Here is an 11,056-nt window from a genome sequence, read left to right on the forward strand (position 1 = left end):
TTGTTAGATCTCTGTCTGTCTGTATTATGGGTTGTTAAGATCTCTGTCTGTCTTATGGGTAGTTCAGATCTCTGTCTGTATCATGGGTTGTCTGTATCATGGGTTGTTCAGATCTCTGTATTTTGGGTTGTTCAGATCTCTGTCTGTCTGTATCATGGGTTGTTCAGATCTCTGTCTGTCTGTATCATGGGTTGTTCAGATCTCTGTCTGTCTGTATCATGGGTTGTTAGATCTGTCTGTCTGTATCATGGGTTGTTCAGATCTCTGTCTGTCTGTATCATGGGTTGTTCAGATCTCTGTCTGTCTGTATTCTGGGTAGGGGTAGTTCAGATCTCTGTATAATGGGTAGGGGTTGTTCAGATCTCTGTATAATGGGTATGGGTTGTTCAGATCTCTGTATAATGGGTATGGGTTGTTCAGATCTCTGTCTGTATCATTGGGTATGAAGAGTTCACAGTAGGTTTTCCCCCTTTTCACTTCTTTGTCCTCGTCTGGCTCCTCCTTTATGGCCACCATCTTTTTCTCTGTATTATGTGTCTGTATGTCTTTCTCTCTCTCTGTTCATCTCTGTTTTGTATCAATGCGTCTGTATGTCCTTTCTGCCTGTGTTGTCTCCGTGTGTCTTCTCTGGTTGTGTTGTGTCCTTAAGTCTTAGTGTTGTATTGATGTGTCCTGTCTGTCTGTCTGTCTGTCCACTCTGCTGTCTGTGTTGTATTGATGTGTCTATGTCATGAGTGTGTGTGTGTGTGTGTCTGTCCTGTCTGTCTGTCCACTCTGCTGTCTGTGTTGTATTGATGTGTCTATGTCATGAGTGTGTGTGTGTGTGTGTGTGTCTGTCTGTCCACTCTGCTGTCTGTGTTGTATTGATGTGTCTGTATGTCATGTGTGTCCTTAGTGTGTGTGTGTGTCTGTCTGTCCTGTCTGTTTGTCCACTCTGCTGTCTGTGTTGTATTGATGTGTCTATGTCATGAGTGTGTGTGTGTGTGTGTCTGTCCTGTCTGTCTGTCCACTCTGCTGTCTGTGTTGTATTGATGTGTCTGTATGTCATGTGTGTGTGTGTGTCTGTCCTGTCTGTCTGTCCACTCTGCTGTCTGTGTTGTATTGATGTGTCTGTATGTCATGAGTGTGTGTGTGTGTCTGTCCTGTCTGTCCACTCTGCTGTCTGTGTTGTATTGATGTGTCTGTATGTCATGAGTGTGTGTGTGTGTGTGTCTGTCTGTCTGTCTGTCCACTCTGCTGTCTGTGTTGTATTGATGTGTCTGTATGTCATGTGTGTCCTTAAGTGTTAGTGTTGTATTGATGTGTCCTGTCTGTCTGTCTGTCCACTCTGCTGTCTGTGTTGTATTGATGTGTCTGTATGTCATGTGTGTGTGTGTGTGTCTGTCCTGTCTGTCTGTCTGTCTCACTCTGTCCTCTCTGTGACCCTCTCTATGGGTGGGTGTGGGCCTCGAGAAGTATGACCCCCTTCTCTTCATCTTCCCCTCTGTCTCTCCCCTTCCCCTTCTCTCTCTCTCTCTCTCTTTCTGCTTATTTTTTTCTCTTTCACCATTTTTCCCTGTTGTTATGTGTACTGCACTACAAAACTGAAAAATACTACTAAAAAAACAAACAACAAACAACCCCCCCCCCCCCCCCCCGACATTAGTGTACTGTACAATGAACTATTGTTTTGTACTAGTTGATCAAACTGGTTTATAAATGAGTAAATAATAAATTAAACCTTGATAATTGGATTTAAATGGGTGTTCAAAATGACATTAAAAAAAACTGATGGTTCACTGTTAAAAATGACTGCAAATAAATGGGTTCAAGTGGGTGTTTTTTTGTTTGTTTTTTTAAACAGTATACTATAGAATTACTGGGGTTAGTTTGTGTTGATACTGTGGTCAGTATGTGTGGATACTATACAATTATTGCGGTAGGTGTGTGGATACAAAAAAATAAAATAAAATAATAGTGGTTAGTGTGTGGATACTATAATATTACTGTGGTAAGTGCGTGGATGTTAGTATGTGCGGATATTCTTTTTTTTTCTTTTTTATAAAAAGTACCTGAAGAAGTAAGTGAGGATACTCTCAAAACTGACCCAAGAAATATCTGCGGATATTTCAAAAACTGCCTGAAGAAGTATGTGTGGATACTATAAAAAAAACAACAACAACAACTACCTAAAGTAATATGTGTGACTACTATAAAAACTACCTGAAGAAGTATGTGTGGCTACTATAAAAACTGCCTGAAGAAGTATGTGGATACTTTAAAACTACCTGAAAAGTATGTTATGTGTGGATACTTTAAAACTACCTGAAGTATGTGTGAATATTATAAAACTTCCTGAAGAAGTATTTGTGAATACTATAAGTATGTATGGATACTGTAAAACTACCTGAAGAAGTGTGTGTGGATACTATATAACTGAAGAAATATGTGTAGATACTATAGAAACTGCCTTATATTTGTAGATGCTATTAAAACTGCCTTATGTGTGGCTACTATAAAAACTACCTGAAGAAGTGTATGTGGATACTATATAAATGTGAAGAAATATATGTGGATACTATAGAAACTGCCTTACGTATGTGTGGATACTAGTAAAACTGCCTCGTGTGGATACTATAGAAACTGCCTTAAGTATGTGTGGATACTATTAAAACTGCCTTAAGTGTGGCTACTATAAAAACTACCTGAAGAAGTATGTGTGGATACTGTAAAACTACCTGAAGAAGTGTGTGTGGATACTATAAAACTTCATAAAGAAGTATGTGTGGATACTATTAAAACTGCCTTATGTGTGGATACTATAAAAACTAACCGAAGAAGTATGTGTGGATACTATTAAAAACTACCTGAAGAAGAAAGTGTGGATACTTAAAAACTACCTGAAGAGGTAAATGTGGATACTTAAAAACTACCTGAAGAAGTGTGTATGAATACTATTAAAAACTACCAGAAGTATGTGGATACTATATATAACTATCCGAAGAAATAAGTGTGGATACTTAAAAACCACCTGAAGAAGTATGTGTATATACTATAAAAAAAAAATAAAAAAAAATAAAAAATTACTACACAATATGTGAAGAAATATGTGTGGATGCTAAAAAAAAAAAAAAAAAAATTTTAAACTGCCTAAAGAAGTATATGTGGATATTATAAAACTTCCTGATTAAGTATCTGTGAATACTATAAAACTACTTGATGTGTGGATACTGTAAAACTACCTTAAGAAGTATGTATGGATACTGTGAAACTACCTGAAGTATATGTGGATACTATATAACTGTGAAGAAATATAGAAACTGTCTTAAGTATGTGTGGATACTATTAAAACTGCCTTGTGTGGCTAATATAAGAACTATCTGAAGAAGTATGTGTGGATACTGTAAAACTTCCTGAAGAAGTGTGTGTGGATACTGTAAAACTATCTTAAGAAGTATGTGTGGAGACTATAAAACTTCCTAAAGAAGTATGTGTGGATACTATTAATGTGTGGATACCATAAAAACTACCCGAAAAAGTATGTGTGAATATTATAAAACTTCCTGAAGAAGTATCTGTGAATACTATAAAACTACATTATGTGTGGATACTGTAAAACTACCTGAAGAAGTATGTATGGATACTGTAAAACTACCTGAAGAAGTATGTGTGGATACTATACAAACTGCCTTAAGTATATGTGGATACTATAAAAACTGCCTTAAGTATGTGTGGATACTATTAAAACTGCTTCATGTGTGCCTTTTTTTTTTCTCAAGGTCTTACTAAGCGCGTTGGGTTACGCTGCTGGTCAGGCATCTGCTTGGCAGATGTGGTGTAGCATATATGGATTTGACCGAACGCAGTGACGCCTCCTTGAGCTACTGTTAATGATATGTGTGGCTACTATAAAAACTACCTGAAGAAGTACGTGTGGATACTGTAAAACTACTTGTGTGTGGATACTATAAAACTTCCTAAAGAAGTGTGTGTGGATACTATTAAAAACTGCTTTATGTGGGGATACCATAAAAACTACCCGAAGAAGTATGTGTGGTTACTATTTTTTAAAAATTTAAAATTATTATTAAAAAAAACAAACAAAAAAACCCTTGCTAAAGGAGTATGTGATACTATAAAAGCTACCTGAAAAAGTATGTGTGGATACTATAAAATAACCATAGTTTGTGGATACACAAAACGACCATAATTTGTATGTATGGATACTACAAAATGATCATAGTTTATGAATGGATACTCAAATAAATACTGCAGGTAGTGTAGATACTAAAAAACTATGGTAGTCAGTATTTGTGATTGGACTGCTTGATAATTATGAGCTCACTGGTGGGTGTGCATAAGACTGAAATTATATTCTAAGTTTTAAAAGTAATTTTAGACTTCAAATAGCAATATGTAAATGTTAAATAACACTTTTTATGATTTTGTATTGTTACGGGTGAAGAATCTAAACCCAGCCAAAACGAAACTGAAAAAAATATTGATATTAAAGTTGAAACAAAATTGTTTTAAATGATACAAAAATTTAATTGCAAGCAAATACAGATAATAAACTGGTAACAAACTTGTTTTAAATGATACAAAATCATTGTTATAGTTATTTTTTTAAATTACTGTTGTTTGTTTAGACACTACACAATTAAAATACTGTAATGTGGGTACAATTAAATTAACGTAGTTAGTATATGTGACACTATAAAATTACTGTGGTTACTATATGTGGATACCATAGAATTACTAGATTTACATGTGGAAACTATAAAATTACTGCGGTTAGTACTTATGGATACATAAAAACTAGAACTGTAAGTAGTATCAAAGATTTCTGTGGTTATTAAGTGTGGGTACAATTCCTGAAGTAGGTATTTGTACTGGAATACTCTAGTAAGTATATATGGAAATTATTAAATTACTGTGTTAAGTATGTGTGGATACTGAAAACAACTACTGCAGTCAGTATGTGTGGATGCTAAAAGAATTTCGCTGTTTGCATGTATGGATACTCTGTGGTTAGTATGTATGAATACTATAAAATTACTGTGGCTAGTTTGTATGAATACTGTATTGTATAAAATTAGTGCAGTTAGTATGTATGTGTATGAATACTATAAAATTAGTGCAGTTAGTATGTATGGATACTGTGGGATTGCTGTAATATGTATGGAATTTATATATGAATCGTTTAGAATTACTGTAATTAGTATGTACGCATACTGTAGAATTGCTGTAATTTGTGTGTGTGGAATTTATATATGAATCGTTTAGAATTACTGTAATCAGTATGTATGGATACTACAAAATGACTGTAGTGTGGGTGGATACCATAAAATTATTCTGGTTAGTGTATGTTGATACTATTACTCTAGTTAGTATGTGTGGACACTATAAAATTGCTGTATTGCGTATGTGTGCATACTATAAAAAAAAAATACTGCTGCTTGTTTATGGGCATACTTAAAACTCTTAGTTAACTTATTATAATAAAAAAAATTATAAAAAAATACTGTGGTTAGTATTGGATGCCATAAAATGAGTTTGATGACTGTGGTAGGTATGTGTGGGTACTACTTTAAATTTCTAGTTAACATGTGTGCATATTTAAAAATAATACTGTGGTCAGAATTGGATGCCCTAAAATGAGTTTGACTGGTAGGTATGTGTGGATACTACTCGGCGTTTCTAGTTAACATGTGTGCATATTTAAAAATAATACTGTGGTCAGTATTGGATGCCATAAAATGAGTTTGACTGGTAGGTATGTGTGGATACTACTCGGCGTTTCTAGTTAACATGTGTGCATATTTAAAAATAATACTGTGGTCAGAATTGGATGCCCTAAAATGAGTTTGACTGGTAGGTATGTGTGGATACTACTCGGCGTTTCTAGTTAACATGTGTGCATATTTAAAAATAATACTGTGGACAGTATTGGATGCCATAAAATGAGTTTGATGACTGTGGTAGGTATGTGTGGATACTAACTTTACATTACTAGTTAACATGTGTGCATATTAAAAAAATAAAAATGTGGTCAGTATTGGATGCCATAAAATGAGTTAATGACTGGTAGGTATGTGTGGATACTAACTTTACATTTCTAGTTAACATGTGTGCAAATTTAAAAATAATACCATGGTCAGTACTGGATGCCATAAGATGAGTTTAATGACTATGGTAGGTATGTGTACATACTGCTTTAAATTTCTAGTTAAAATGTATGCATATTTAAAAACAATACTGTGGTTAGTACTGGATGCTATGAAATGAGTTTAATAACTGTGGTAGGAATGTGTACATACTACTTTACATTTCTGGATTATGTGTTCGTATTTAAAAATAACACTGTGGTCAGTATTGCATGCCATAAAATTAGTTTAATGACTGTGGTAGGTATGTGTGTATACTATAAAATAATGACATGTAGGATATGTGGATGCTTCAAAACCTATTGTAGTTAGTATGTGTGGATACTTTAAATTTTCCAGTTAGTATGTGTAAATACTTACAAAAACTTATTAAAAAAAATACTGTAGTTGGTATACATGGATACAATAAAGTTACTGTAGTTCATATGATGGATACCATAAAATTACTGTAGTTAGTGCGTGTGGATACCACAACACTGGAAGCTGGAATGTGTGGGTATTACATAATTGCTGTAGTTGGTATGGTGCATACTTCAAAATTATTGCAATTAGTAAATGTGGAAACTATAAAATCTCTTAGTTGGTATATGTGAATACTGCAAAATTACTATACTTTGTATGTGTGAATACTTTCAAAACTACCAGGTAGTGTGTGTGAATAAACAATCAGTTAGTATGTGTGATACTTAAAAAAAAAAAAAAAGAAAAAAAAAAGGTGTAATATGTGTGGATATTATAAAAATACAATGTTTGATCAATGTGGATATTGTTAAGCACTGTAGATCGAATATGTTGATACTAAAGAATTACCGTAGTTTGTACGTGTTGATACTTTAAAACTACAAGTTAGCATGTGTGGTTACATAAATTTTGGTTAGCATGTGTGGATAAAATAACAATTACTGTGGTTAAGTGTATGTATGTATGTATATGTAACATGAGTGAATACTATGACATTATTGTTGGCAGTAGAGCGAATACTAAAAATTACTGTGCTTAGTGTGTGGGGGTTTGACTGGCTTACACATCGGATCAGGTATGTAAATTGGGACCCACTGATAGAAGCGCATAAGAGTAGACTTTATATTGATTAAAAAAATTAAAAAAACAACAACCAGAAGCAAAAAAACATTGAAAGTTCAAACACTTGAAATGATATTAAACTGTTTAGTATTGCTGTGTTGGTGTTTTCTTATTGCGAACTAAACTAAACCAAAACAGATCAAAATAAAACAAAACAAAAACCATATCAGTAACAATTTGATGATATAATCAAATGTCTCATAACTGGAATTATTATAGAAGGCAAATAAATATGTCTTGCAAATGGAATTGTTTGAGGCGCCTATAGCCTTGCTCATCATTATTGTCTTGGCTGTGTGACATTAATATATTGATGCATTTATTTGCTGGTATAATATTCTTATCATTGAGATGGTTTGGAATTTGTTTATTTTTAGCCTGTCCTCTCCCTGTCTTTTTTCTCTCTTTCCCTCTCCCTGTCTCTTTCCTCTCTTTCCCTCTCACTGTCTCTGTCTTTTCTCTGTTTATTTTCAGCCTGTCCTGTCCCGGTCTTTTTCTCTCTTTCCCTCCCACTGTCTCTTGTCTTTTCTCTGTTTATTTTCAGCCTGTCCTCTCCCTGTCTTTTCCTCTCTGTCCCTCTCCCTGTCTCTTTTCTCTCTGTCCCTCCCACTGTCTCTTGTCTTTTCTCTGTTTATTTTCAGCCTGTCCTCTCCCTGTCTTTTCCTCTCTGTCCCTCTCCCTGTCTCTTTTCTCTCTGTCCCTCCCACTGTCTCCTGTCTTTTCTCTGTTTATTTTCAGCCTGTCCTGTCCCTGTCTTTTTTCTCTCTTTCCCTCTCCCTGTCCCTGTCTTTCTCTCTCTGTCCCTCTCACTGTCTCTTGTCTTTTCTCTGTTTATTTTCAGCCTGTCCTGTCCCTGTCTCTTTTCTCTCTTTCCCTCTCCCTGTCTTTCTCTCTCTGTCCCTCTCACTGTCTCTTGTCTTTTCTCTGTTTATTTTCAGCCTGTCCTCTCCCTGTCTCTTTTCTCTCTTTCCCTCTCACTGTCTCTGTCTTTAAGTCTGTCTTAATGTTCAGCCTGTCTCTTACGTCTTCCTCTCTTCCCCTCTCACTGTTCTTTTGCTCTTGTCTTTTTTTTTTTATCTGTACAGGTTCTGTCTGTCTTGATCACTCTGTGGCTGGATCTTGGCAGTTAGGAATGTTTGTCCTGTGTGCCCTGTTCCTGCCCTCCACTCTTTCTCTCCAGTCTGTCCATCTGTTAGGAATGTTTGTCCTGTGTGCCCTGTTCCTGCCCTCCACTCTCTCTCTCCGGTCTGTCCATCTGTTAGGAATGTTTGTCCTGTGTGCCCTGTTCCTGCCCTCCACTCTCTCTCTCCGGTCTGTCCATCTGTTAGGAATGTTTGTCCTGTGTGCCCTGTTCCTGCCCTCCACTCTCTCTCTCCGGTCTGTCCATCTGTTAGGAATGTTTGTCCTGTGTGCCCTGTTCCTGCCCTCCACTCTCTCTCTCCGGTCTGTCCATCTGTTAGGAATGTTTGTCCTGTGTGCCCTGTTCCTGCCTGCCCTCCACTCTCTCTCTCTGGTCTGTCCATCTGTTAGGAATGTTTGTCCTGTGTGCCCTGTTCCTGCCTGCCCTCCACTCTCTCTCTCCAGTCTGTCCATCTGTTAGGAATGTTTGTCCTGTGTGCCCTGTTCCTGCCCTCCACTCTTTCTCTCAAGTCTGTCCATCTGTTAGGAATGTTTGTCCTGTGTGCCCTGTTCCTGCCTGCCCTCCACTCTTTCTCTCCAGTCTGTCCATCTGTTAGGAATGTTTGTCCTGTGTGCCCTGTTCCTGCCCTCCACTCTCTCTCTCTCCGGTCTGTCCATCTGTTAGGAATGTTTGTCCTGTGTGCCCTGTTCCTGCCCTCCACTCTCTCTCTCCGGTCTGTCCATCTGTTAGGAATGTTTGTCCTGTGTGCCCTGTTCCTGCCCTCCACTCTTTCTCTCCGGTCTGTCCATCTGTTAGGAATGTTTGTCCTGTGTGCCCTGTTCCTGCCTGCCCTCCACTCTCTCTCTCCAGTCTGTCCATCTGTTAGGAATGTTTGTCCTGTGTGCCCTGTTCCTGCCTGCCCTCCACTCTTTCTCTCCAGTCTGTCCATCTGTTAGGAATGTTTGGCCTGTGTGCCCTGTTCCTGCCCTCCACTCTCTCTCTCCGGTCTGTCCATCTGTTAGGAATGTTTGTCCTGTGTGCCCTGTTCCTGCCCTCCACTCTTTCTCTCCGGTCTGTCCATCTGTTAGGAATGTTTGTCCTGTGTGCCCTGTTCCTGCCCTCCACTCTCTCTCTCCAGTCTGTCCATCTGTTAGGAATGTTTGTCCTGTGTGCCCTGTTCCTGCCCTCCACTCTTTCTCTCCGGTCTGTCCATCTGTTAGGAATGTTTGTCCTGTGTGCCCTGTTCCTGCCTGCCCTCCACTCTTTCTCTCCGTCTGTCCATCTGTTAGGAATGTTTGGCCTGTGTGCCCTGTTCCTGCCTGCCCTCCACTCTCTCTCTCCAGTCTGTCCATCTGTTAGGAATGTTTGTCCTGTGTGCCCTGTTCCTGCCTGCCCTCCACTCTCTCTCTCCGGTCTGTCCATCTGTTAGGAATGTTTGTCCTGTGTGCCCTGTTCCTGCCCTCCACTCTCTCTCTCCGGTCTGTCCATCTGTTAGGAATGTTTGTCCTGTGTGCCCTGTTCCTGCCTGCCCTCCACTCTCTCTCTCCGGTCTGTCCATCTGTTAGGAATGTTTGTCCTGTGTGCCCTGTTCCTGCCCTCTACTCTCTCTCTCCAGTCTGTCCATCTGTGTTTCTCTCCCTCTGTCTCTCTCCCACCCCCACCCCCCTCCACCCATCTATATACTTCCCCACTCCCACCTCCCTCTCCCGTCATTCTGTTATTTTTCTCTTGTGTCTGTATCCCTGTCATGGGTATGGGTGGTTCAGTGTTGGTTTCTCCCCCTTGCCAGTATCTAATGTCTGGCCCTCCTCTCTCTCTCTCTCTCTGTCCACCTGTCTTTTTCTCTGTGTTGATGTATGTCTGTATGTCTCTCATTTTCCGTCTGTGTCCTTCTCTATTGAAAGTATGGGTAAGGAGTATGCCCCCCCCCCCACCCCCCTCTAACTGTTCCCCCTCCTCCCTCTCTTGTCTCCACCCCCTCTTCTTTGTACGCCCCCCACCCCTTCCCTCCCTCTCTTTCTGTATTATCTTTCTCTCAGTGTGTGTGTGTGTGTCTTATGTTTCACATTCACCTTTTTTCCACTATGAGTGTGGTTATCTTTGTCCTTTTGCTTGCACAAACTACTGTGATTAATATATGTGGGTATTTAAAAAAAAAAAAATTTACTCAAGTTAGTATGTGTGGATGCTGCAACATTATTTTGGTCATTTCTAGATACTATGAAATTACTGTGGTCAGTATGTGTGCATGCTATATAAATACTCAAATTAGTATGTGTGGATATTATAAAATTATTGTGGTTATTATGTCTGGATATTGTGAAATTACTATGTTTAGTATGTGTGGATATTGTGAAATTTGCTATGGTTAGTTTGTGTATGGATACTATGAAATTACTGTGGCGAGTATATGTGACTACTATGAAATTACTGTGGTCAGTATGTGTGGATACTATAAAATTATTGTATGTGTGGGTACTATTATAATCATTGTATGTGTTGATACTATAGTATAAAATTACTGTTGTTACAACGTTAGTTTGAGTGAATACTATAAAAATAAAAAAAATTCTTATGACAGTATGTGTGGATACAAGAAAATCACTGTGGTTAGTTTGTGTGAATAATATAAAACGATTGTGATTAGTCTCAGTGAATAGTGTGAAATTACTGTGGCTAGTACATGTGAATATTACTGTAATGACCA

At 38.1% G+C, this 11,056-nt stretch overlaps 1 long non-coding RNA gene across 1 annotated transcript; it reads left to right on the forward strand.

Annotated features, from left to right (window-relative positions):
• Positions 1-909: 909 nt before the first annotated feature.
• Positions 910-6,946, forward strand: LOC143276454 (uncharacterized). The gene is made up of 2 exons (XR_013053579.1): positions 910-5,964; positions 6,071-6,946. It is a non-coding gene; the product is annotated as an uncharacterized LOC143276454 (long non-coding RNA).
• Positions 6,947-11,056: the final 4,110 nt, after the last annotated feature.

This window comes from Babylonia areolata, chromosome 32, assembly GCF_041734735.1.
Source record: "Babylonia areolata isolate BAREFJ2019XMU chromosome 32, ASM4173473v1, whole genome shotgun sequence".
NCBI lineage: Eukaryota > Metazoa > Mollusca > Gastropoda > Neogastropoda > Buccinidae > Babylonia > Babylonia areolata.